This window comes from Panthera tigris, chromosome A1 (assembly GCF_018350195.1).
Source record: "Panthera tigris isolate Pti1 chromosome A1, P.tigris_Pti1_mat1.1, whole genome shotgun sequence".
Classification (NCBI taxonomy): Eukaryota; Metazoa; Chordata; class Mammalia; order Carnivora; family Felidae; genus Panthera; species Panthera tigris.
Window position 1 is genome coordinate 147,878,195 of NC_056660.1, and position 25,108 is coordinate 147,903,302.

Below are 25,108 nucleotides of genomic sequence, written 5' to 3' on the forward strand. Positions count from 1 at the left end.
CCAGGCTCAGAATTGGTTTGTTATATTTGAAGGTGGCTTCCTCCCCCATAATGTTCATATTCACTGTGAATGCTAAAGAATATAACTTAAAATTATCTAAGGACTCCAGATATCTACAGATAGGTCACAATTTGGTTATGGATAGTGAATAGTCCCTTAGGTGGATGTTAAACATCAATTTATACAAATTAAAAGTATGGTTAATATTATGATATACCCATCCTTAAATGTCACTATTGTTCTAATCAATGTGAGTATAATTCACATACAAATTAGATATAAAACATATTCATGCATTTTAAAATTAGCTTTTATTTGTTCCATGCACATTTGCAAATAAATGCCCTTTAGATTTTTATTATTCATTTTTCAACTTGCTTTACAAAAGTGAACATGAAATTTCTGCCTGCTTTCCACTAAAGAAAATATAGAGCCTAGATTAGATAATTTTCCAACATTTTTAGAAAGTCTCCTATCTGAATTATGAGCTTTATTAGTAGATTCTTTCTGGGTTCTGGATGAACTGTGACATTTTTCAACTCACAAATAGATGATCTCTTATATTATTGTGGACAACTTTCAGTCAGTTTGGTTTTTGACATGATGCTTACTTTTAATTTTTTTTAATGTTTATTTATTTTTGAGAGACAGAGACAGGGGAGGGCAGAGAGAGAGAGAGAGACACAGAATCTGAAGGATGTTCCAAGCTCTGAGCTGTCAGCACAGAGCATGATGTGGGGTTCAAACCCACAAACCATGAGGTCATGACCTGAGCTAGAGTCAGACACTTAACTGACTGAGCCACCCAGGCACCCCTAAGACTTATGTTTAAAAAGTCATATATAAAAGTGACTTCACTTGCATTATTATAAGAAATATTGTGTACAAATCTTAAATCAAATTAAAAGGACCTAGTGTTTATTAACTCTTTTAAAATAGAAAACTGAAGTTAAGCAGGAACCAACAGGGCATCCAGAGTTTTGTTTCCTTTCCCTCTCTCTTCTCCTATCAATTTTTAAGTATCATTTGGCTATTGGTTTAGATTGAGAATTTTCAGCAGAGAGATAAATAAGGATGCAGTACCTTAAATACTAAATAAGCAACTTATTTCACCATTATCCATTGATTCCAAATTATTTTCCCCTCTTATGAATTTCAGAGTATATCATCTGGACTAGTCACCATTATCCTGAATCAAAGGCTACCTTCAAAGACTTCAACATGTTATCACTGCAAATGTTTTGAGTCCTCATGCAGATTTTAGGCAAATTGAGTCTGACCAGTACATAATAACTGCTATGATCTGCTTCATGCATGCTTTTCCCGCCTCATAGTTTGCCTCTCTCCTGAATCATCAGATTCTTACTGATTTTTTCATTACATTCATACATGCTACCTTTGCTCTCAGACCATGTCCTTCTCCCTCCTCCATACCCTCTCTCTACCTTGGATGGCTAAGATTCATCATTCAGTTCTCAGCTAAAATGTAAGCTCTTCAGAATCAACCTTCCAAACTATCTTTTCTACAGAAGGCCCCTTCTCTTTCTATCATAGAATCGATAAGTTTCAATATTATATTATTATAATTTTAGATAATATTAGTACTTTTTTTGTTTCCTGATATTATTAGTCTTCCTTAGAAATGGCAAAGTCCATAAGGACAGGAAGTTTTTGCAACACTGATCAAATGCAAGGCTTAGCAAAGTGCTTGGCACTCAGTTTGTTTATTTTGAACCACTGAATGAAAGTTATGAAATAGTTGGCATAAGGAAACCAGTTACTGGATTTTTTTAGAGATGCAGCTATTACTCTATGTTTATTGATAAAGTAGAATAAATCTATTAAAATATACTATAAAAGATATTCATTTCTTGCCACAGACAGATGCAGGGCAGCAATTTTATGTGAATGAATCTCCTCCACTGATCTAAGCTTTCTCTTGACTTGGTCTTCCCACAGTCAACACTGGCATGCTGATGGTGACAGTGGTGGGGTGAAGAAAGCCAGAGCATCAGTAAATGTACTTGGTCATATATATTACAGCCATGTTCTCCAACAGCTTTTATGTATAAACAGCATGTTTTGTTCTCAATTTTTCTGATTCCTCTAACCAATTATTAAATGGTTCTATACATAAATAAACAAGGGAGAATTGATATTTTTCTATAATGCTTCATTCTCCAAAGAGTATTTTGAGGACTCATTACACAATGTCAATAAGGTAAATATCAGGTGATATTCTTGAATACTATTATGATTAAAGCTGAAGACATTCATAAAATGTCTATTTGAAAATTTTTGTTTTCTGTTTTCCTATTTGAAAATTTTCAAAGGAGAAAATATTTTTTTCTTCCAAGATTTTATTTAAATTCAAGTTAGTTAACATATAGTGTAGTATTGGCTTCGGGAGTAGAATTCAGTGACTCATCATTTTCATATAACACCCGGTGCTCATCACAAGTGCCCTCCTTAATGCCCATCACTCATTTAGCCCACACACCCACCTCCCCTCCAGCAACCCTCAGTTGGTTCTGTATAGTTAAGAGTCAGGCTCCTTATGGTTTACCTCCCTGTTCCTGTCTTATTTTATTTTTCTTTCCCTTCCCCTATGTTCATCTGTTTGGGTTTTTAAATCCCACATATGAGTGAAATCATATGGTATTTGTCTTTTTCTGACTGCCTTATTTTGCTTAGCATAATATTCTCTAGTTCCATGTCATTGCAAATTGCAAGGTTTCATTCATTCTCATGGCTGAATAATACTCCATGGTATGTATGTATGTATGTGTGTCCATCAGTTGATGGACATTTGGGCTCTGTCCATAATTTGGCTGTTGATAATCCTGCTATAAACTTTGGGATGCATGTGACCTTTCAAATCAATATTTTTGTATCCTTTGGATAAAAACCTATTAGTGCTGTTGCTGGGCTATAGGATAGTTCTATCTTTAACTTTCTGAGGAAGCTCCATACTGTTTTCCAGAGTGGCTGACTAGTTTGCATTCCCACCAGCAGTGTAAGAGGGTTCCCTTTCCCTAAATCCTCACCACCATCTGTTTCCTGAGTTGTAAAGTTTAGCCTTTCTGACAGGCGTGAGGTAGAATCTCATTTTGGTTTTGATTTGTGTTTTCCTGATGATGAGTTACATTGAGCATTTTGTCATATGTCTGTTAGCCATTTGTTTGTATTCTTTGGAGAAGTATCTGTTCATGTTTTCTGCTCATTTCTTAACTGGATTATATACTTTTTGTGTGTTGAGTTTAGTAAGTTCTTAATGGATTTTGGATACTAGCCTTTTATCAGATATGTCATTTGCAAATATCTTTTCCCATTCTGTGGGTTGCCTTTTAGTTTTGTTGATTGTTTCCTTTAATATTCTAATAGTTTTCTTTCTCACTTTTAGGTCTTTCATCCATTTTGAATTAATTTTGGGGTATGTTGTAAGAAAGTGGTCCAGTTTCATTTTTCTGCACGTTGCTGTCCAGTTTTCCCAACACCATTTGTTTTTTGAATTAGATATTTTTTCCCACTTTGGCAAAGATTAGTTGACCATATAAGTTGTGGTCCATTTCTGGGTCCCCTATTCTGTTCCACTGGCCTAGGTGTCTGTTTTTTTTGTGTCAGTACTATACTGTCTTGATGATCACAGCTTTGTAATACAGCTTGGAGTCTGGTATTGTGATGGCTCCCACTTTGCTTTGCTTTTTCAATATTACTTCAGCTATTCGGGGTCTTTTCTGGTTACATACAAATTTTAGAATTGTTTCTTCTGGCTCTGTGAAAAATGTTGGTGTTATTTTGATAGGGATTTTGTTAAATGTGTAGATTGCTTTGGGTAGTATAGACATTTTAACAGTATTTGTTCTTCTAATCCATGGAATGTTTTTCTATTTTTTGTGTCTTCTTCAATTTCTTTCATAATGTTTTATAATTTGCAGAGTACAGATCTTTTAACCCTTTGATTAGGTTTATTCCTAGGTATGTTATGGATTTTGGTGCACTTGTAAATGGAATTGATTTTTTTATTACTCTTTCTGTTGCTTCATTATTGGCTTCCATGTATTTTTTTTTAAATTTCTTCTTTAATTTCCTGGTTAGCCAATTCATTATTTAGTAGGATATTCCTTAACCTTCATGTGTTTATGGCCTTTCCAAATTTTTTCCTGTGGTGGACTTCAAGTTTCATAATGTTGTGGTCTAAAAATATACATGGTAATGATCTCAATCTTTTTGTACTCATTAAGGCCTGATGTGTGAGCCAGTACATGATCTAGTTTGGAGAATGTTCCATGTGCACTCGAAAAGAATGTGTATTCTGCTGCTTTAGGGAAACATGCTCTGAATATATCTGTTAAGTCCATTGGTTCAGTATGTCATTCAAAGCCATTGTATCCTTGTTGATTCCCTGCTTCGATTATCTGGCCATTGTTGTAAGTCAGGTGTTAAAGTCCCCTACTAGTATTATATCATTAGCAATGAGTTTCTTTAAGTTTGTTATTAACTGATATATGTACTTGGCTTCTCTTTAGTTGGGTATATAAATATTTACAATTGTTGGATCTTTTTGGATGGACCCCTTTATGATGATACAGTGCCCTTGTTTGTCTCCTATTACACTCTTTGGCTTAAAGTCTAGTCTACCTTATTTAAGTATGATTTAAGTATCCCACTTTCTTTTGATGTCCTTTAGCATGAAAAATGGTTCTCTATCCCCTTAGTTTTAATCTGGAGATTACTTTGTGTCTAAAATGAGTCTCTTGTAAGCTGCATCAATGAGTCCTGTTTTTTTTTAATCCATTCTGATACTCTCTATATCTTTGGATTGGAGCATTTACTCCATTTACATTTAGAGTAATTATTGATAGATATGAAATCATTGCCATTGTATCATCTGGAAAAATAGCTGTTCCTGTAAATTTTCTCTGTTCCTTTCTACTCTATGTTGCTTTTGGTCTCTCTTTCCTACTCAAAGGGTCCCTTTTAATAATTCTTGCAGGGATGCCTGGATGGCTCAGTTGGTTGAGCATGTGACTCTTGGTTTCAGCTCAGGTCATGATCTCATGGTTCATAGGATTGAGACCCATGTCAGGCTCCATGCTGGGTGTGGAGCCTGCTTGGGATTCTATCCCTCTCTCTCTGTCCCTCCCCTGCTCATGCTTTCTCTCTCTCTCAAAATAAATAAATAAACATTAAAAAAATAATTCTTTCAGAGCTGGTTTAGTGTTCACAAATCCTTTAGTTTTTGCTTGTCTTGGAAATTCTTTACCTCACCTTCTATTCTGAATGAAAGCCTTGCTGGATACAATAATCTTGGCTGCATATTTTTCCCATTTTTCACATTAAATATATCATGCTATTCTCTTCTGGCCTGCCAAGTTTCTCTGGACAGGTCTGGTGCCAACTTTATGTGTCTACCCTAAAAGGTTAAGGACTTTTTGTCGTTAGCTGCTTTCAGAATTCTCTCTTTATCTTTATAGTCTGCAAGTTTCACTATGACATGTCTTCGTGTTGACCTGTTTTTGATGATTTTGAGGGGAGTTCTCTGTGCCTCTTGGCCTTGAATGCCTGTTTCCTTTCCCAGATTAGGAAAATTCTCAGCTATAATTTATTTGTTCAGATAAACCATCTGTCCCTTTTCCCACTCTTCTTCTGGGACTCCTACAATATGGATATCATTACACTTTATAGAATCACTGATGTCCCTAGTTCTATATTTGTGATCTATTAGTCTTCTTTTCTGATCTAATAGTTTTATTTTCATATTCATTAATTTCCATTATTTTATATTCTGTATCACCTATATGATCCTCTGCTTCTTTCATAGTTGTAATTACAACCAGTCAGTTTTCCATCTCAGTTATAGCATTTTCTATTTCATGTAACTAGTTTTTAGGTATCTTATCTCTGCAGCATTTCTCTGAAGTCTTCTGTGCTTTTTTCAAGCCCAGCTGGTATTCTTATGACTGTTGTTCTAAATTCTTATTCAGATATATTACTTATATCTGTTTTGAGCAAATCCTTGTCTGTGGTTTCTTATTGATGTTTCTTTGAGAGAGAATTCCTCTGTCTTGTCATTTTGTCTAGGTTCCTGTCTTTTGAATGTTATGAAAGCTTGTTATGTTTCCTGCTTCTGAGGGTAATGCTGTATTAAGAAGGGATTATACTGTCCAGGACCTGGCACTTCAGGAAGTATTTCTGATGTATGCTGTGTGTACTCTGCTATTGTGATTTGGCTGCTCTTTCCCCCAGGTCATTCCTCTGCAGAGCTCCTCCTTGCTTGCAGTGGGGAGTGTTTGGACCTTTAACTAGGTGTGCTTTGGTTCGTTTGTTAAAATAAGCCTGATTAAAAAACAAAACAAAACAAAACACCTTATCCAAGAACATAAAAAGAAAGACATAGAGAGGAATAGAGAAAAGAAGGAACAAAAATAAATAAATAAATAAACCCTAAACAGACAAAACTATAAGCCTGATTCCAAAAAAAAAAAAGAAAGCAAAAAAGAAGACAAAGAAAAAGAAAAAAGAAGAAGACTGATTCAAACAATGAGGAAAATTCAAAGCAAACACACAAATAAAATTATAAGTCTGATAAAGAAAGAGAAAGAAAGAAAGAAAGAAAGAAAGAAAGAAAGAAAGAAAGAAAGAAAGAAAGAAAACCTTTTCCTATTTCCACCAGAACTGAAGCACGGAAGCTTATGCTTTGGAGCACTCCACATTCAGTAGATTTGGTGATTGCAGGGGGCCTGTGTTGGTCCTCTGGGAGACAGGGCCTCTTCACTGGCTCACAATCAGACTTGGCCTTGCAAAGATGACCCCATAGGGCATAGGGTGCAGGGTTTGGTAGAAGTGGCTCCAGCCTTGACTGGGAATACTGTGTTGCTCTCTTAATTTTGACTGTGCTGGTGGGCAGGGAAGATGGCATCACCCTGCTCTCTTGTCCCCGGGTAGGGGAGCTAGCGTCCACCACTGTTCAAGCAGTCCTCTCAGAAAAGCAAACAATCTCCCTTGTTGTGTCCCTGGCCATCAGATCCCTGCCCTCAAACATTCTGTGCTCAGACCATCAATATGCTCAGCACCAAAGCTCTCTTTTCTCTGTTTTATCTCTGGTGGGAGACTGGGATTCAAAATTCCAAATCTTAAAGGACTCAGCAAGGCACGGACCGGCTACCCTCCTCCTCCAGAGAGGCTTTCAGCAGTGCACTTGGCACTGTTCTGTCCCAGAAAAGCAATCCCATGGCTGTGGAGGAGCCTGGAGCTTATGGTGAATCACAGTGGAGAGCTCAAACCTCTTTATCCACCCTCTATATGTACCTCTGAACCTGTTATTGAAAGGCTGCTTAAAGACACCAGCCAGGGGGCACCTGGGTGGCTCAGTTGGTTGAGCGTCAGACTTCCGCCCAGGTCACGATCTCACAGCTCCTGAGTTCGAGCCCTGCATCGTGCTCTGTGCTGACAGCTGGGAGCCTGGAGCCTTTTTCGGATTCTGTGTCTCCCTCTCTCTCTGCCCCTAACCCACTCACATTCTGTCTCTGTCTCTCTCAGAAATAAATAAACATTAAAAAAAAGAGAGAGAGGCAATACACCCTGTTCCAAAAGTACTCCAGGCAAGGGAATGTTCTCTCCCAGCATGACCCAGGGGATCCCCACATGAAGCTATCCACTGTCTCTTCCCTGGCTTCCCCTTCTTCTCCCCTGGAGCACCAGTGCCCATCTGGATCTACTCCAGCCAATGGTACAGACTTTCAAAAACACAACATTTTAGCTCCACTGTTTGCAAGAACTTGTGACAGTCAATAATAACAATTATTATTGTTGCTATTATTATTATCATTATTATTATTTTGTAGTTAGATAGTTCCATCAGTCTGGTGTTGCCAAGAAAATATCTTTGTTAGAAGACAAGATCAGAAAAATCACAATGCACCCTTAAGAAGATGTGAACCTCCTTATCTGTCTTGATTAAGACATGTGATATAAAAGATCAAGGTTTAGTTCCAGTATTAAGAATACAAACTATATAAGTATCCATAAAACATGATCATTTTAGCTTTTGTTTTCCTTGATAAAATCAATAGCTTATGAACAATGATTACTTATATCTAAGTGTCTATTTAGAATTCTTTTGGATGTTGTAGAAAAAATTACCAAATACTAATACTGTAAGAACTAATTTGCCCTGATTATAGCTACATGACAGCTATCCTAGAAGAAAAATAATTTTTAAAAAGCATTTGGAACCATTCCCACTGTTTCTCTTTTACCCTCATTGAGCAATAAAGTATACACAATAGGGAAATTGACAAGTCTACTTTGGTAGCTGCAATTCAATTAAATCATGACTATTTGTCACACAAAAGTGACAACACATTTATTTTTTCACCACTCCTACATACCTTTGTATTTATACCATAATTTTTTCATTAAATATGCTTAATATTTAATAAATATTATATACCTAGAAAATACATAAATAGGATTAAATTAGAAATCCATTTCCAGTATATACTTGAATCATATACTCTCAATATACAGTTATACAGTAGCAAAAGAACATTGACACACATTGCTTAATATCCAATGTTAAAAACTGCTCCTCACATTGATAAAATGTTTTGGTAAACAAATTTTCCTTTTTTTTCTTTCTTTTCTTTCTTTCTTTCTTTCTTTCTTTCTTTCCCTTTCTTCTCTTCCTTTTTCTCCTCTTTTCTTTTCTTTCGTAAAATGTATTAAATGTATTCTATTTCAGATAATACAACCATTAACTCAGATGAGGGAATTATTTTCTCTTCTTTGTCAGTAAGTATACTGACTGCAGCATTCTCTAGTCCCGGTGAATCTAGTATACTTTGATAATAATTATTTTTTTTCTCCTTTCATATATTTCACATATACATATGTGTGTGTGTGTGTGTGTGTGTATATATATATATATAGTATATATATAGTATATATATATGTATATATATATATATATAGTAATATTCAGTCACTCAAAAGTTCTTATCTCTCTAAACACTTCCAAATTTCATATGTTTTAAAACCATTTAATCTTAGTAAATAGTATATTTTCTGTTTTAAACTTCTCACCCTCCGTCATTTGCATTTTATCTGTTATGTTAACCAATATTTTTTCATCTTATCAAATCTCGTAAGGGAAAGGGTGTTAAGTTAAATTTTCCAAACCTCAAGTTTAGAGAGGTCTAACATGAATAGTGAATGTATCTAATATGGACATGTCTTTTCCTGCATTACCTTTGCTAGTATTGGCTTTGTTTCCTTAAGACAAATTTAATTCTATTAAGTTTCTCTTTTCCCTTCATTACACATCACAATCTTGATTTCTATTTAGGAAAACATGCTTTTCTCATTATCAATACACTTCCTCCCCTGTGTCTGTTTTAATTCTCTGTCTCCTTACCTTCTCCATATAAAAAAAAAAAAAACAAAAACAACTTCTCCCCACAGGACAAAAATGCAGATTTGCCTGAGATAGGCCTGAAACTACTCAAGGAACAGAATGCTTCCAATGAGACTGTTTTCTTCATAATATAAGCCCAGAACTGCTAGTGTTCATGGCAGAGACAGTACCTACATAAGAATGAAATTATGAAATTCAGTTCATTCTCACACAGAAATATCCACATATTTATTGTTATTATTTTACTCAGGATTTAATGAAGGAGAATGTTCACTGAATCCTGATGCTATTCTTGAATTTCTCCTTGCAAAAGAATGTATGAAATATTAATCAGTGTGGTGATGAGGAAATTTTTGTATTGACCTGAATTTCCTTTAGTGAATTATTGTTCTAATTTCACCTGATCTTGTCAGAATTAGGAATTCCAGGATCCATTGAATGATTATTTTAGTGTTACAGCAAGATTTAATTTTTGCATATGCATTTATTTAGATACCTGTCTTAAGCATTGATACTGGTTACTCTCAATAATTGTTGTGTAAAGTTATGATATTGTTTTTATAAACTAAGTTCATTTACATGTGTCCTCACTTTTGGAGTTCAAGTTCTTCTGCTTTGACTTCTGAATTATTTACAAGCTTCTGGGTTGTCCACATTCCATGAGGGAGACAGTAAAGCCCTTTGACATAGAAGTCTCTGTCCTTGAACTAACACCCCCCAGCTACTCCTCTTTATCAAAGTAGTACTGGAAAACTTTCAAATTAATGTAATTCAACAATCCCCTTGAAATTTTGGCTCTGGATTTGCTTTTGGCCAAATTTGCTAATCTGTTTGCTCCAAACACCGTATGTGTCACATGTTGTTATGTAGAATATTGAATAATCTAGCTTAGTTAGACTATTCTCCCCTTGGATCCTTCAGTTCACAAGCTGAGCAAAAGTCTGATTTATCATACAAAGATTTGCCCATGTGTGGAGATATAATTAATTATCCAAGAAGGAATAAGTTCCTACTGAATATTGATTTAGTATATGTCCTTGACGAGAATGATAGGTCCTTGTTTATTTGACTTAGTCTGATCCTTTTAGAGTGGCAACAAATTTGAGGGTGAGAGCAGTGGTCAAAATTCTACAGTATTACAAGGAGCTAGAGCAATCCCAAGGCATTCATTTCTCCTGGAGTCTCATTCAGATATAGTTGAAACAACAACTAAAAGGAGTGGGTACTAGTCTGTAAAGCTCAATATAGAGATAAAATAAAAGTCAATTTGAAGACATCAGATTATGAAGCTTCATATAATGGATAGGGATGTTGCTAAGAAGAAGGGAAGGTGGTAAGCTATGTTCAGAACAGTTGAGTAGACCAAGATTCTCTAAATCAGTATACATTTGAGCTTTGAAAAATGTGGAAGTTAGGAGCACTCTCTGTACAGTGAAAAATCTGTGTATAACTTTTTGACTCCCCAGAAACTTAACTACTAATAATGGCCTACTGTTAATCAGAAGCTTTACCAAGAACATAAACAATTGATTCACATATGTTTCCTGTATGTATTATATATTGTATTCTTACAATAAAGTATAGAAAAGAAAATGTTATTAATAAAATCATAAGGAAGACAAAATACACTTACAACAGTGTACTGTATTTATAAAAAAAATCATGCAGCTCAAGCCCATGTTGTTCAAGGGTCAACTGTATTGTGTACATTCTGTCCTTAGTGATGTCAGAGCTATCCAAGCTTCTTCTGCTAGGTCTCTGCTCTGTTATTCCACAAGTCATATGGAATACCAATGCAGAATGATAAGTCCCACTCTGATATACACTAGAATTGACTTATCTGAATATACTACTTACATATATGCTTTGCTTCTCCATTCATTAATGTTAATTTTTAAACAATGTTTATTTATTTATTTTGAGAGAGAGAGAGAGAGAGTGAGAGTGAGCGTACATGAGCTGCGGAGGGACAGAGGGAGAGACGGAGAGAAAGAATCCTAAATAGGCTCTGGCTATCATTGCAGAGCAGGACATGGGGCATGATCTAATGAATCATGAGATCATGACCCAAGCTGAAATCAAGAGTCAGATATTCAACAGACTGAGCACCCAGGCGCCCAAATTTATGTTAAGTTTTTTTTGTTTTAAAAAAAATTTTTTTTAACATTTATTTATTTTTGAGACAGAGAGAGACAGAGCATGAACGGGGGAGGGTCAGAGAGAGAGGGAGACGCAGAATCTGAAACAGGCTTCAGGCTCTAAGCTGTCAGCACAGAGCCTGACACGGGGCTCGAACTCACGGACCACGAGATCATGACCTGAGCCGAAGTCGGCTGCTTAACCGACTGAGCCACCCAGGCACCCCTTAATGTTAAGTTTTAATAAGTTTTTGCAGATGTCTCTACTTTATCATTCAAACTTCATCTTCAGTTTTAGGTATGTTCCATTAAAATATTATTCTAGGACTTATAGATTTCATCACATCACAAAAGTAAAATGTTGGATTCTCCTCTTTTTTTAATTGAGATACAATTCACATAGTATAAAATCCATTATTTTTAAGTGCAAAATTCAGTGGCTTTTAGTATACTCACATGGTGTGTACCCATCACTATACTGTAATTCCAAAACATTTTTCTCATCACAAAATAAACTTCATACCCATTAGCACAACATTTGTTTTGATTTCAGGGTAATGCTGATTTATATAATGAATTAAGAAATATTCTTCTCCTTCCCCTTCTCCCCCTCCTCCTTTGTAGAAGAGTTTGTGAAGGATTGTTGTTAATTTTTACATCATGGTATGGTAAAATTCCAGTGAAGCCACTTTATTGTGAGCTTTCCTTTGAGGGAAAATATTTGATTACTAAATCAATCTTTTTACTTGTTATAGGTCTATTTAAAATTTCTATTTCTTCTTTAGTCAGTTTGAGATTGTTTGTCTTCAGAATTTGTCCACTTCATTTAGTTTATCTGATTTGTTAGCAAATCACTGTTCATGTTATTCCTATATAATCCATTTTTGTTTCTGTAAAATCAGTAAGAATATCTTTTCTTTAATTCTTGATTTTTTTAATTTAAATCTTCTCTTTTCTCTTGGTAAGTCTAGCTACAGGTTTGCAATTTTATTATTTTTTTAAAGAAATAATTTAGTTCTGATGACTTTTTCACTACTGTTTTTCTAAAGTTTATTGATTTTCACTCTAATCTTTATTTGTTTCCTTGTGCTTATGTTAGTTTAGTTTGCTGTTCTTTTGTCCCTATCTTAAGGTGAAAACTTATGGCATTGATCTGAGATTTTGATTTTTTTTTTTAATATAGGTATTGTAGTTATTTTTTTGGTGACTTTTCTATCTAAATCTGTAACTTCTGTATCTTTGTTGGGCATACCTTCAACCCTCAACCAAGCAGTTTATAATTCTGCTTTACTTTAACTTATTGCTTTTACAGAAGTTTAAATTCAGTCAGAGTTGGAAGATTAGGACCTTAGGTGTTTCCTGAACATGTCATGGCTATATTTATCCTTGAGGCCTCCAGATTCCCAGAAATATATCGGAGGTTTTCAAAGTCCCTACGGCTATCTTATTTCTCAGCTTATTTTTTCAGCTTATTTCTTCAGCTATGATGTTAAAATATTTGATAAATGTGCTGCAACTCTCGACCTCAGAAGTTTTTATCACTAGGTCAAATAAAGATAGATCTTCATACTGGTGTGTTCAGGGAACCACAGGCAGGTCAACTGATGAATTTTCTTTGAGAATAAAGCTTCAAAAGTGCTCCTGCCCCATTTTGCTCCCTCTAGTACTAGTAATATAGACTGTTATTTTCAAGGCTGATCAAAATTTGAGGACTAGAACTGGGGCTAGGGTAAATGCAATTCCATACATTTACTGTTCTTCCTAAGAGTCATCCACTTTCCTTTCCTGAATGTCTCCTTTTTTTGCTGCAAGCCTTTAGTTAATTTCCAAGTTCTAAACATTTTGATTCTAATTATCACTGTCATGGTGTGGTAAATTTTCAAAGCTCCTCTCTACTATTTTCAATGATATTACCCAATTATCTCCAGTTTTGAAATGAGGTCTCAGGGGCAATGGACTTAAGTAACTTTTCCAAAAAGTAGATCAGTAGTACTATCTACACAACACCTAACTACACAATCTATGCAGATCTAAATTATGTGCAACTACTGCCATTCTGGGCCAACTGTACATGATTACAAATAAACTTTCAAAACATACAAACACATTATATTCTAGATTCAAATTCTATAGCTTTGATACAACATGGAATAAAATCTGTACTTTTAAACCATAACAACTTGATTACAGTTTTTGAGGTCAGTAAATTTGATGAATTGTGTCTATATGGATTCAAATAGTAGGTGCTTTTTATGCATTCATTTGAGAAGATGTAGTCTTATAAAACAAAGCACAAAATCTTTCTTTTAGTTTTCTTACTTCCTTTAAGTGATATATAGACTTTCTGAGTTTCTAGGTCTTTCTATTAAGTGTGATTTGTCACAAAAGTGTCTGCTTTCCATTTTCTGAAAGAGGGAGTTGGAGTATGAATAGATGCTGACCTAATTTGGTTTCTCTTTGATTGTACTGGAGTGACAAGCATTCTTTATTGCACAATGGGGAGAACATATCTGATGATTGAGATTGTATTGACAAGGAGGAAAAATTCAAGTTGTGATTTCTCTATTAAGCAAAGACCTTTCAGAAGGGGAGAAAGATTAATGGATAGTGACATTAACTCTGCTTTCTCCAAGGCTTTAGACAATTCTAGATGGGTAAACTCTTTTCTATAATTCCTTAATATGAACAAAGGGTCATGAAATGTTTCTATCATGGCTAATCTATCAGTGGAAGTGATGACTGCTTAGTTAATATATTTAAAAAGTAAAATATTTAAGAAAATAAATGTTAATTGTCATAGCATTTTGCTGAGTGTAAAGTAGTCTTCCTCATTCACTTAATTAAAAACTATGTATTAGAATTTGCATATTTAAGTACATACATCTAATGTTGTGCTAGTGCTATCAGGTCACATAACTTCTTGTTCTCTCTTCTTAAGTCTCTGCACTTTTTCTTAACTCTTTAGTTGTCCCAAGTATGTGGTGGATAAAAGATGAATAAGCTATGTACTTTGGAATCAAGGACCCTATACTGTAGCCTGGTAGATATCAATAACAAAATTATCAATTGTGAATCCTCAATTTATCCTTCAGGCTTCTCTTTTTCAGACTCCCCTGATGACAGTTATTTTAAATTTATTAAATACTATAAATACGTAAATTTATTCATTAAATACTCTTCCCTTTCCACAGTCCATTGTTATTTAAAGTTAGTTACTTGGTTTTAAACAATATTCACTGAGATCTAATGACATGTCACCCACTGAGCCAAGACATTTAAATGCTTTATTTTATTTAATCTTCAGAAACCCTTGAGAAGGTGCCTGCATTGAAATCATTTTCTTAATGAAACAATCGGATTTTTAAAAATTTAAGTAATGAAGAAGTTAAGTAGCTTTAAGAGGTAGATTGATATGTATTGTCTCAATAAAAATATGTCTGGAAGTAAATAGTCATTGGAATTGGTTTAATAGTTCAATCATGTTAGGGTTGGAGTCTATACAGTCATCCTGGCTCTTTTTTCAGTGTCAATATAGATGTCCCAGTCCAGTTTATCAATTATCATTCAGGAAGAAGGGTAAAAAAGGTCAAAGTATCAATGCTATCAATTTTATTAGGAAGATAAGTTAGAAAACCCACAACAGAATCTTACTTACTACACTTTACTAGAATTGTGTCACATTCACTTATATTTGAAATTCTTAATTTCACAACTTTGAGAAAGCACAAGTATATATCTGCAGAGGAATGTAGAAAGTGAAAAGAGGTATGGAAATACTATTGACAAGCCAAATAAGTCAGTTTCACCTACTTTTTGTCACTCACAAAGCCCACCTTCTTAGCCAGAAATCTACACCTACTTATCCCTACTTAGATGTAATCACAATCGTAATATTGGTGTTTAATCTTCTCAGGGACATTTGAAAATTTTTATTACAAAAATAAGTATCCTAAAACAACAACTAATATTATTTTAAATAATAATATTTAAACCTTCAAATATTTAAAATGATAATCTTTAAACCTTTATAACACAATGAAACTATTGTTAATCTTCTGTAGCTTATTTTTGTATCCCCTTGATGTATTTTTAAAAGTCTTCCATAATGATACCTGTAATCCAATTCATTCTATTTTATAGATAAATTGTATTCTACTGTGTACACATAGCAGAATGATGATGACCCATATAAGACTGTTATTTTTGTAGCTCAAAAAAGGTTGTGTATCATCCATTTCAAATGGCTTAATTTGATAAGTATCTGTTTTCCTTTGTAAGGACATTGAGATTGTTTCCAAACAGTTTAGCCATGAATAGACTTGTATAAATTTTCTTATGACAAAAAGAAAGTTAAGTTTAACTTTAGGCAATGCTTCCCAAAAAGCATTTCCTGTCAATGTGAACATAGAAAATTGTATTATTTAACACAGCATTGGGATAGAGAATGCTAACTGGTGTTCGTGACTGGCCTTGGACCTCCAGCCACCACAGACCTGTCTGGTCCCTTTCTGACTATACAATTTGTAGTATAACTGTTGAGAACTTTTGCCCCAGAGAAAATACTATACATATGTTACAGTTATTATACAATATATCTATATTCTTTTACAAAACTAAACCTCACTTTTTTTAAAATTCCATATCTGTTCTTATAATAACAATAGAAAGTGTGTAGGGGCACCTCGGTGGCTCAGTCAGTTAAGCGTCTGGCTTTGGCTAAGCATGATCTCAGAGTTTGTGAGTTCGAGCCCGCCTCAGGCTCTGTTCTGACAGCTCAGAGTTGGAGACTGCTTCAGATTCTGTGTCTTCCTCTGTCTCTGCGTCTCCTCCACCTGAACTCTCTCTCTCAAAAATAAACATTTAAAAAATTTTAAAAACTCACAATAGAAAGTGTTTATATATTGCTGATTTTGAACCATGCACCTGCTAAGCACTTCCCGTGTATTTCTATATGTCATCTTCATAGAAGCACCATGAGGTTATCTGCATTTGAGATAAGAAGGAAACTAAAGTATACTGAGGTTTAGAAACTTGCCCAAGGTCATTCACCTAGTAGAGCATGGAGCCTGTATCTGAAACAAGGAACTCTGGCTTCTCACTCACAGCTCTTAACCATTGCATTACAACACTTTATTATTCTTACCTTCTACTCTGCAGGTATACTATTTAAGCAATGTAACATCTCCATTCTATACACTAGAGAGATACATCTCTTCCACTTTAATTGCATAAGATGGATATGTTACTATTGATATCAGCCTTTTTTTTCGTTCCTATTTAAGGTATTGAAAAAAAGAAAAACACTCTCTGATGGTTAGACCATGGTGATCTCCTATTAAACATGAACAGTTTCACAAAACACCATCAGACAAGGCCATTCCATAAAAGTGACTGTCCAGGACACAATAATATCAGTCTATAACCATGTCTAAACACAGACAAAACATCACTAACTATGCCATAAAATTTTTTTTAAATAATTTTTTTTCTAACGTTTATTTTATTTTTGAGACAGAGAGAGACAGAGCATGAATGGGGGAGGGTCAGAGAGAGGGAGACACAGAATCTGAAACAGGCTCCGGGCTCTGAGCTGTCAGCACAGAGCCCGACGCGGGGCTTGAACTCACGGACTGCGAGATCGTGACCTGAGCTGAAGTTGGCCGCTTAACCGACTGAGCCACCCAGGCGCCCCTATGCCATAAAATTAAAACAAAAATAAACACAGTGGGGAGGGGCCAGGATGGCATAACAGCATAGAAGTTTTTTGTGTTTCTCGCATCCATTAAATACAGCCAGACCAACACTTAACCATCCTGCACACCTAGAAAAATGATCTGAGGATTAACACAACAATCTGCACAACCTGAGCTACAGAATTCAGCAGGTACATGGCATGGGGAGGTAAACTGGGGGACAGAGAAGCCACGAAGGGCAGGAAGCTGCTTTTGCATGCAGAGAGAGGACAGAGATGGAGGCGGGGGAGGGTATGGGAAAAGCACTCCCCCAAAAGCAGCTGGAGAGAAAGTGGAAAAGTGGAAACAGCTGCAGGGACTGAACAAAAAAGGGAGAAAGGAGAAAGAGAAAGGAGAAAAGAGAAAAGAGAGGGTTTAAATTCCATTAAGACTCTGTAAACAGGGAGAGTGCAGAGTCTGAAACTCCACAGCTTGATACCTGGCAGTGCTTTAGTGAGAAGGGTGAATCTCTAGGAGCAGAGTGAAGTCTGGAGGTCTTAGGGCCACACAGGGAGAGCCGGTTTCCCTACTGGGAGGAAACCTGGTAGAGGCTGTGTGAATCGCCCAAAGGCAAAGGCGCCATGGACCCAGGAGAACAACTACATTCACTGGTGCTGGAACAAGGTTGCCGGGGGTGAAGCCTGGTGCCAGATGCGTGTTGTGATTTGCCATAGTCCCTGAAACACTGCTGCTACACGGTCGTGTGAACTTTTTCTGGGGTGGGCTGGCACCCAGCCAAAGTCTCTGGGCATCAGCAGCAGCATGGTCCCGCAAACCTTTCTGGGTGTGGCCAGCACCCGGACATTGCTCAGTGAGACCCTCCCACAGATGGGCAGAATGGGTCAAGCCACAGTCCCTCAGAAATAAGGGGTCAGGAAACACAGCCTCATCTGAGATAAAACTCAGGAGGGAGGTTCAGCCTGAGGCTTGGGCACGAATAGTGGGGACGGTGCATGATTGCTGATCAGGGGGAACAGAGTTCCAATACTAGAGACTGGGTAGCTGGGTGACATCAATTTTACCACTCCGAGCCTGGGCACACACACACCTACAAGAGCCACAATCATCCACCCCAATAAGCTAAGTAGCACCATCTAGTGGAGAATGGAGCCATTACACTAAGTTCCTCCCAACTTGGCCAACCTCTCTCTTTAGGAACACAAGTATCTCCACGTGCTTAGTTTATGGACTATAAAGCCCTTTGTACTTGGACTGCTAGGGGGAAACGAAGGAATTTCAGTCGTATTCAGTCTGTTTGCAGGTCCATCTATTCAATTTTCTTTTTTTTTTTTTCTTTTTTCCCTTTTTTGTTTCTTTTTCTTAAATACAGAAAGGGAAAAAGTCATTTTTATTTTCAATTTTTATTAAAAATATTGTTGTTTAATTTTTTTCTACTATATTTTTTTACTTTTGTGTAAATTTGTCACATTCTATTTTACTTCATTTCATTTTGTTCTAATTCAGTGTATTCAGTTTTCCAAATTTTCAAACAATTTCCTTTTTTTTCTTCTTTTCCCTTTTTTCTCTAATCTATCAAGCCACTTTCAACACCCAGACCAAAACACACATAGGATATAGCATCATTTATTCCATTTGTGTGTGTGTGTGTGTGTGTGTGTGTGTGTGTGTTTTGAATTTTTTAATTTCAATATTTTTTAATTTTAATTTTTTTGATTTTAATTTATTTACCTCATTAATTCCCTTTCTCTCTTCAAAATGAAAAAACGAAGGAATTCACCCCAAAACAAAGAGCATGAAGAGACGACAGCCAGGGACTTAACCAACACGGACACAAGCAAGATGTCTGAACTGGAATTTAGAATCATGATAATAAGAATACTACCTGGAGTCAAAAATAGATTAGAATCATTTTCTAGGGACATAAAAGAAGTAAAAGCTAGTCAGGATGAAATAAAAAATGCTATAACTGAGCTGCAATCTCGAATGGCTGACACGGTGGAAGGGATGGATGAGGCAGAACAGAGTATCAGAGATATAGAGGATGAACTTCTGGAAAAAAATGAAGCAGAAAGAAAGACGGAGATTAAGATTAAAAAAAAGCACGATTTAGGAATTAGAGAAATCAGTGACTCATGAAAAAGCAACATCAGAATAATAGGGGTCCCAGAGGAGGAAGAGAGAGAAACAGGGGTAGAAGAGTTATAGAAGCAAATCATAGCAGAAAACTTTCCTATCCTGGGGGGAAATACACAGACTGCAAAATCCAGGAAGCACAGAGGACTCCCATTAGATTCAACAAACACCAACGATCAACAAGACATATGATATTCAAATTGACAAAATACTCAGGTAAGGACAGAATCATAAAACCAGCAAGGGAAAAAAGTCCTTAACCTACAAGGGAAGACAGATCAGATTTGCAGCAGACCTACTAAAGAAACTTGGCGGGCCAGAAAGGAGTGGTAGGATATATTCAGTGTACTGAATTAGAAAAATACGCAGCCAAGAATTCTTTATCCAGTATGGCTGTCATTCAAAATAGAAGGAGAGTTTAAAAGTTTCTCAGACAACCAAAAATTAAAGGAGTTTGTGATCACAAAACTATGCTGCAAGAATTTTTTTTTAATATATGAAAATTATTGTCAAATTGGTTTCCATACAACACCCAGTGCTCATCCCAAAAGGTGCCCTCCTCAATACCCGTCACCCACCCTCCCCTCCCTCCCACCCTCCATCAACCCTCAGTTTGTTCTCAGTTTTTAACAGTCTCTTATGTTTTGGTTCTCTCCCACTCTAACCTCTTTCTTTTTTTTCTTCCCCTCCCCCATGGGTTTCTGTTAAGTTTCTCAGGATCGACATAAGAGTGAAACAATATGGTATCTGTCTTTCTCTGTATGGCTTATTTCACTTAGCATCACACTCTCCAGTTCCATCCACGTTGCTACAAAAGGCCATATTTCATTCTTTCTCATTGCCACGTAGTATTCCATTGTGTATATAAACCACAATTTCTTTATCCATTCATCAGTTGATGGACATTTAGGCTCTTTCCATAATTTGGCTATTGTTGAGAGTGCTGCTATAAACTTTGGGGAACAAGTGCCCCTATGCATCAGTACTCCTGTATCCCTTGGGTAAATTTCTAGCAGTGCTATTGCTGGGTCATAGGGTAGGTCTATTTTTAATTTTCTGAGGAACCTCCACACTGCTTTCCAGAGCGGCTGCACTAATTTGCATTCCCACCAACAGTGCAAGAGGATTCCCGTTTCTCCACATCCTCTCCAGCATCTAGAGTCTCCTGATTTGTTCATTTTGGCCACTCTGACTGGCGTGAGGTGATATCTGAGTGTGGTTTTGATTTGTATTTCCCTGATAAGGAGCGACGTTGAACATCTTTTCATGTGCCTGTTCGCCATCCGGATGTCTTCTTTAGAGAAGTGTCTATTCATGTTTTCTGCCCGTTTCTTCACTGGGTTCTTTGTTTTTCGGGTGTGGAGTTTGGTGAGCTCTTTATAGATTTTGGATACTAGCCCTTTGTCCGATATGTCATTTGCAAATATCTTTTCCCATTCAATTGGTTGCCTTTTAGTTTTGTTGACTGTTTCCTTTGCTGTGCAGAAGCTTTTTATCTTCATAAGGTCCCAGTAATTCACTTTTGCTTTTAATTCCCTTGCCTTTGGGGATGTGTCGAGTAAGAGATTGCTACGGGTGAGATCAGAGAGGTCTTTTCCTGCTTTCTCCTCTAAGGTTTTGATGGTTTCCTGTCTCACAGTCAGGTCCTTTATCCATTTTGAGTTTATTTTTGTGAATGGTGTGAGAAAGTGGTCTAGTTTCAACCTTCTGCATGTTGCTGTCCAGTTCTCCCAGCACCATTTGTTAAAGAGACTGTCTTTTTTCCATTGGATGTTCTTTCCTGCTTTGTCAAAGATGAGTTGGCCATACGTTTGTGGGTCTAGTTCTGGGGTTTCTATTCTATTCCATTGGTCTATGTGTCTGTTTTTGTGCCAATACCATGCTGTCTTGATGATGACAGCTTTGTAGTAGAGGCTAAAGTCTGGGATTGTGATGCCTCCTGCTTTGGTCTTCTTCTTCAAAATTACTTTGGCTGTTCAGGGCCTTTTGTGGTTCCATATGAATTTTAGGATTGCTTGTTCTAGTTTTGAGAAGAATGCCGGTGCAATTTTGATTGGGATTGCATCGAATGTGTAGATAGCTTCGGGGAGTATTGACATTTTGACAATATTTATTCTTCCAATCCATGAGCAGGGAATGTCTTTCCATTTCTTTATATCTTCTTCAATTTCCTTCATAAGCTTTCTATAGTTTTCAGCATACAGATCTTTTACATCTTTGGTTAGATTTATTCCTAGGTATTTTATGCTTCTTGGTGCAATTGTGAATGGGATCAGTTTCTTTATTTGTCTTTCTGTTGCTTCATTGTTAGTATATAAGAATGCAACTGATTTCTGTACATTGATTTTGTATCCTGCAACTTTGCTGAATTCATGTATCAGTTCTAGGAGACTTTTGGTGGAGTCTATCGGATTTTCCATGTATAATATCATGTCATCTGCAAAAAGCAAAAGCTTGACTTCATCTTTGCCAATTTGGATGCCTTTGATTTCCTTTTGTTGTCTGATTGCTGATGCTAGAACTTCCAGCACTATGTTAAACAACAGCTGTGAGAGTGGACATCCCTGTCGTGTTCCTGATCTCAGGGAAAAAGCTCTCAGTTTTTCCCCATTGAGGATGATGTTAGCTGTGGGCTTTTCATAAATGGCTTTTATGATGTGTAAGTATGTTCCTTCTATCCTGACTTTCTCAAGGGTTTTTATTAAGAAAGGGTGCTGGATTTTGTCAAAGGCCTTTTCTGCATCGATTGACAGGATCATATGGTTCTTCTCTTTTTTTTTGTTAATGTGATGTATCACGTTGATTTGTGAATGTTGAACCAGCCCTGCATCCCGGGAATGAATCCCACTTGATCATGGTGAATAATTCTTTTTATATGCTGTTGAATTCGATTTGCTAGTATCTTATTGAGAATTTTTGCATCCATATTCATCAGGGATATTGGCCTGTAGTTCTCTTTTTTTACTGGGTCTCTGTCTGGTTTAGGAATCAAAGTAATACTGGCTTCATAGAATGAGTCTGGAAGTTTTCCTTCCCTTTCTATTTCTTGGAATAGCTTGAGAAGGATAGGTATTATCTCTGCTTTAAACGTCTGGTAGAACTCCCCTGGGAAGCCATCTGGTCCTGGACTCTTATTTGTTGGGAGATTTTTGATAACCGATTCAATTTCTTCGCCGGCTATGGGTCTGTTCAAGCTTTCTATTTCCTCCTGATTGAGTTTTGGAAGAGTGTGGGTGTTTAGGAATTTGTCCATTTCTTCCAGGTTGTCCAATTTGTTGGCATATAATTTTTCATAGTATTCCCTGATAATTGTTTGTATCTCTGAGGGATTGGTTGTAATCATTCCATTTTCATTCATGATTTTATCTATTTGGGTCATCTCCCTTTTCTTTTTGAGAAGCCTGGCTACAGGTTTGGCAATTTTGTTTATTTTTTCAAAAAACCAACTCTTGGTTTCGTTGATCTGCTCTACCGTTTTTTTAGATTCTATATTGTTTATTTGTGCTCTGATCTTTATTATTTCTCTTCTTCTGCTGGGTTTAGGCTGCCTTTGCTGTTCTGCTTCTATTTCCTTTAGGTGTGCTGTTAGATTTTGTAGTTGGGATTTTTCTTGTTTCTTGAGATAGGCCTGGATTGCAATGTATTTTCCTCTCAGGACTGCCTTCGCTGCGTCCCAAAGCATTTGCATTGTTGTATTTTCATTTTCGTTTGTTTCCATATGTTTTTTGATTTCTTCTCTAATTGCCTGGTTGACCCACTCATTCGTTAGGAGGGTGTTCTTTAACCTCCATGCTTTTGGAGGTTTTCCAGACTTTTTCCCGTGGTTGATTTCAAGCTTCATAGCATTGTGGTCTGAAAGTATGCATGGTATAATTTCAATTCTTGTAAACTTATGAAGGGCTGTTTTGTGACCTAGTATAGATCTATCTTGGAGAATGTTCCATGTGCACTCGAGAAGAAAGTATATTCTGTTGCTTTGGGATGCAGAGTTCTAAATATATCTGTCAAGTCCATCTGATCCAGTGTATCATTCAGGGCCCTTGTTTCTTTATTGACCGTGTGTCTAGATGATCTATCCATTTGTGTAAGTGGGGTGTTAAAGTCCCCTGCAATTACCACATTCTTATCAATAAGGTTGCTTATGTTTATGAGTAATTGTTTTATATATTTGGGGGCTCTGGTATTCGGCGCATAGACATTTATAATTGTTAGCTCTTCCTGATGGATAGACCCTGTAATTATTATATAATGCCCTTGTTCATCTCTTGTTACAGACTTTAACTGAAAGTCTAGTTTGTCTGATATAAGTATGGCTACTCCAGCTTTCTTTTGGCTTCCAGGAGCATGATAAATAGTTCTCCATCCCCTCACTCTCAATCTAAAGGTGTCCTCAGGTCTAAAATGAGTCTCTTGTAGACAGCAAATAGATGGGTCTTGTTTTTTTATCCATTCTGATACCCTATGTCTTTTGGTTGGCTCATTTAATCTATTTACATTCAGTGTTATTATAGAAAGATACGGGTTTAGAGTCATTGTGATGTCTGTATGTTTTATGCTTGTAGTGATGTCTCTGGTACTTTGTCTCACAGGATCCCCCTTAGGATCTCTTGTAGGGCTGGTTTCGTGGTGACAAATTCCTTCAGTTTTTGTTTGTTTGGGAAGACCTTTATCTCTCCTTGTATTCTAAATGACAGACTTGCTGGATAAAGGATTCTCGGCTGCATATTTTTTCTGTTTAGCACACTGTAGATATCGTGCCAAGCCTTTCTGGCCTGCCAAGTTTCAAAGGAGAGATCAGTCACGAGTCTTATAGGTCTCCCTTTATATGTGAGGGCACGTTTATCCCTTGCTGCTTTCAGAATTCTCTCTTTATCCTTGTATTTTGCCAGTTTCACTATGATATGTCGTGCAGAAGATCGATTCAAGTTACGTCTGAAGGGAGTTCTCTGTGCCTCTTGGATTTCAATGCCTTTTTCCTTCCCCAGTTCAGGGAAGTTCTCAGCTATAATTTGTTCAAGTACCCCTTCAGCACCTTTCCCTCTCTCTTCCTCCTCTGGGATACCAATTATGCGTATATTATTTCTTTTTAGGGTATCACTTAGTTCTCTAATTTTCCCCTCATACCCTTGGATTTTTTTATCTCTCTTTCTCTCAGCTTCCTCTTTTTCCATAACTTTATCTTCTAGTTCACCTATTCTCTCCTCTGCCTCTTCAATCCTAGCCGTCGTGGTTTCCATTTTGTTTTGCATTTCGTTTTAAGCACTTTTCAGCTTCTCGTGACTGTTCCTTAGTCCCTTGATCTCTGTAGCAAGAGATCTCTGCTGTCCTCTATACTGTTTTCAAGCCCAGCGATTAATTTTATGACTATTATTCTAAATTCACTTTCTGTTATATTATTTAAATCCTTTTTGATCAGTTCATTAGCTGTTGTTATTTCCTGGAGATTCTTCTGAGGGGAATTCTTCCGTTGGTCATTTTGGATAGTCCCTGGAGTGGTGAGGACCTGCAGGGCACTTCCCCTGTGCTGTGGTGTATAACTGGAGTTGGTGGGCGGGGCCGCAGTCCGACCTGATGTCTGCCCGCAGCCCACCGCTGGGGCCACAGTCAGACTGGTGTGTGCCTTCTCTTCCCCTCTCCTAGGGGCAGGATTCCCTGTGGATTGGTGTGGCCCGTCTGGGCTACTTGCACACTGCCAGGCTTGTGGTGCTGGGGATCTGGCGTATTAG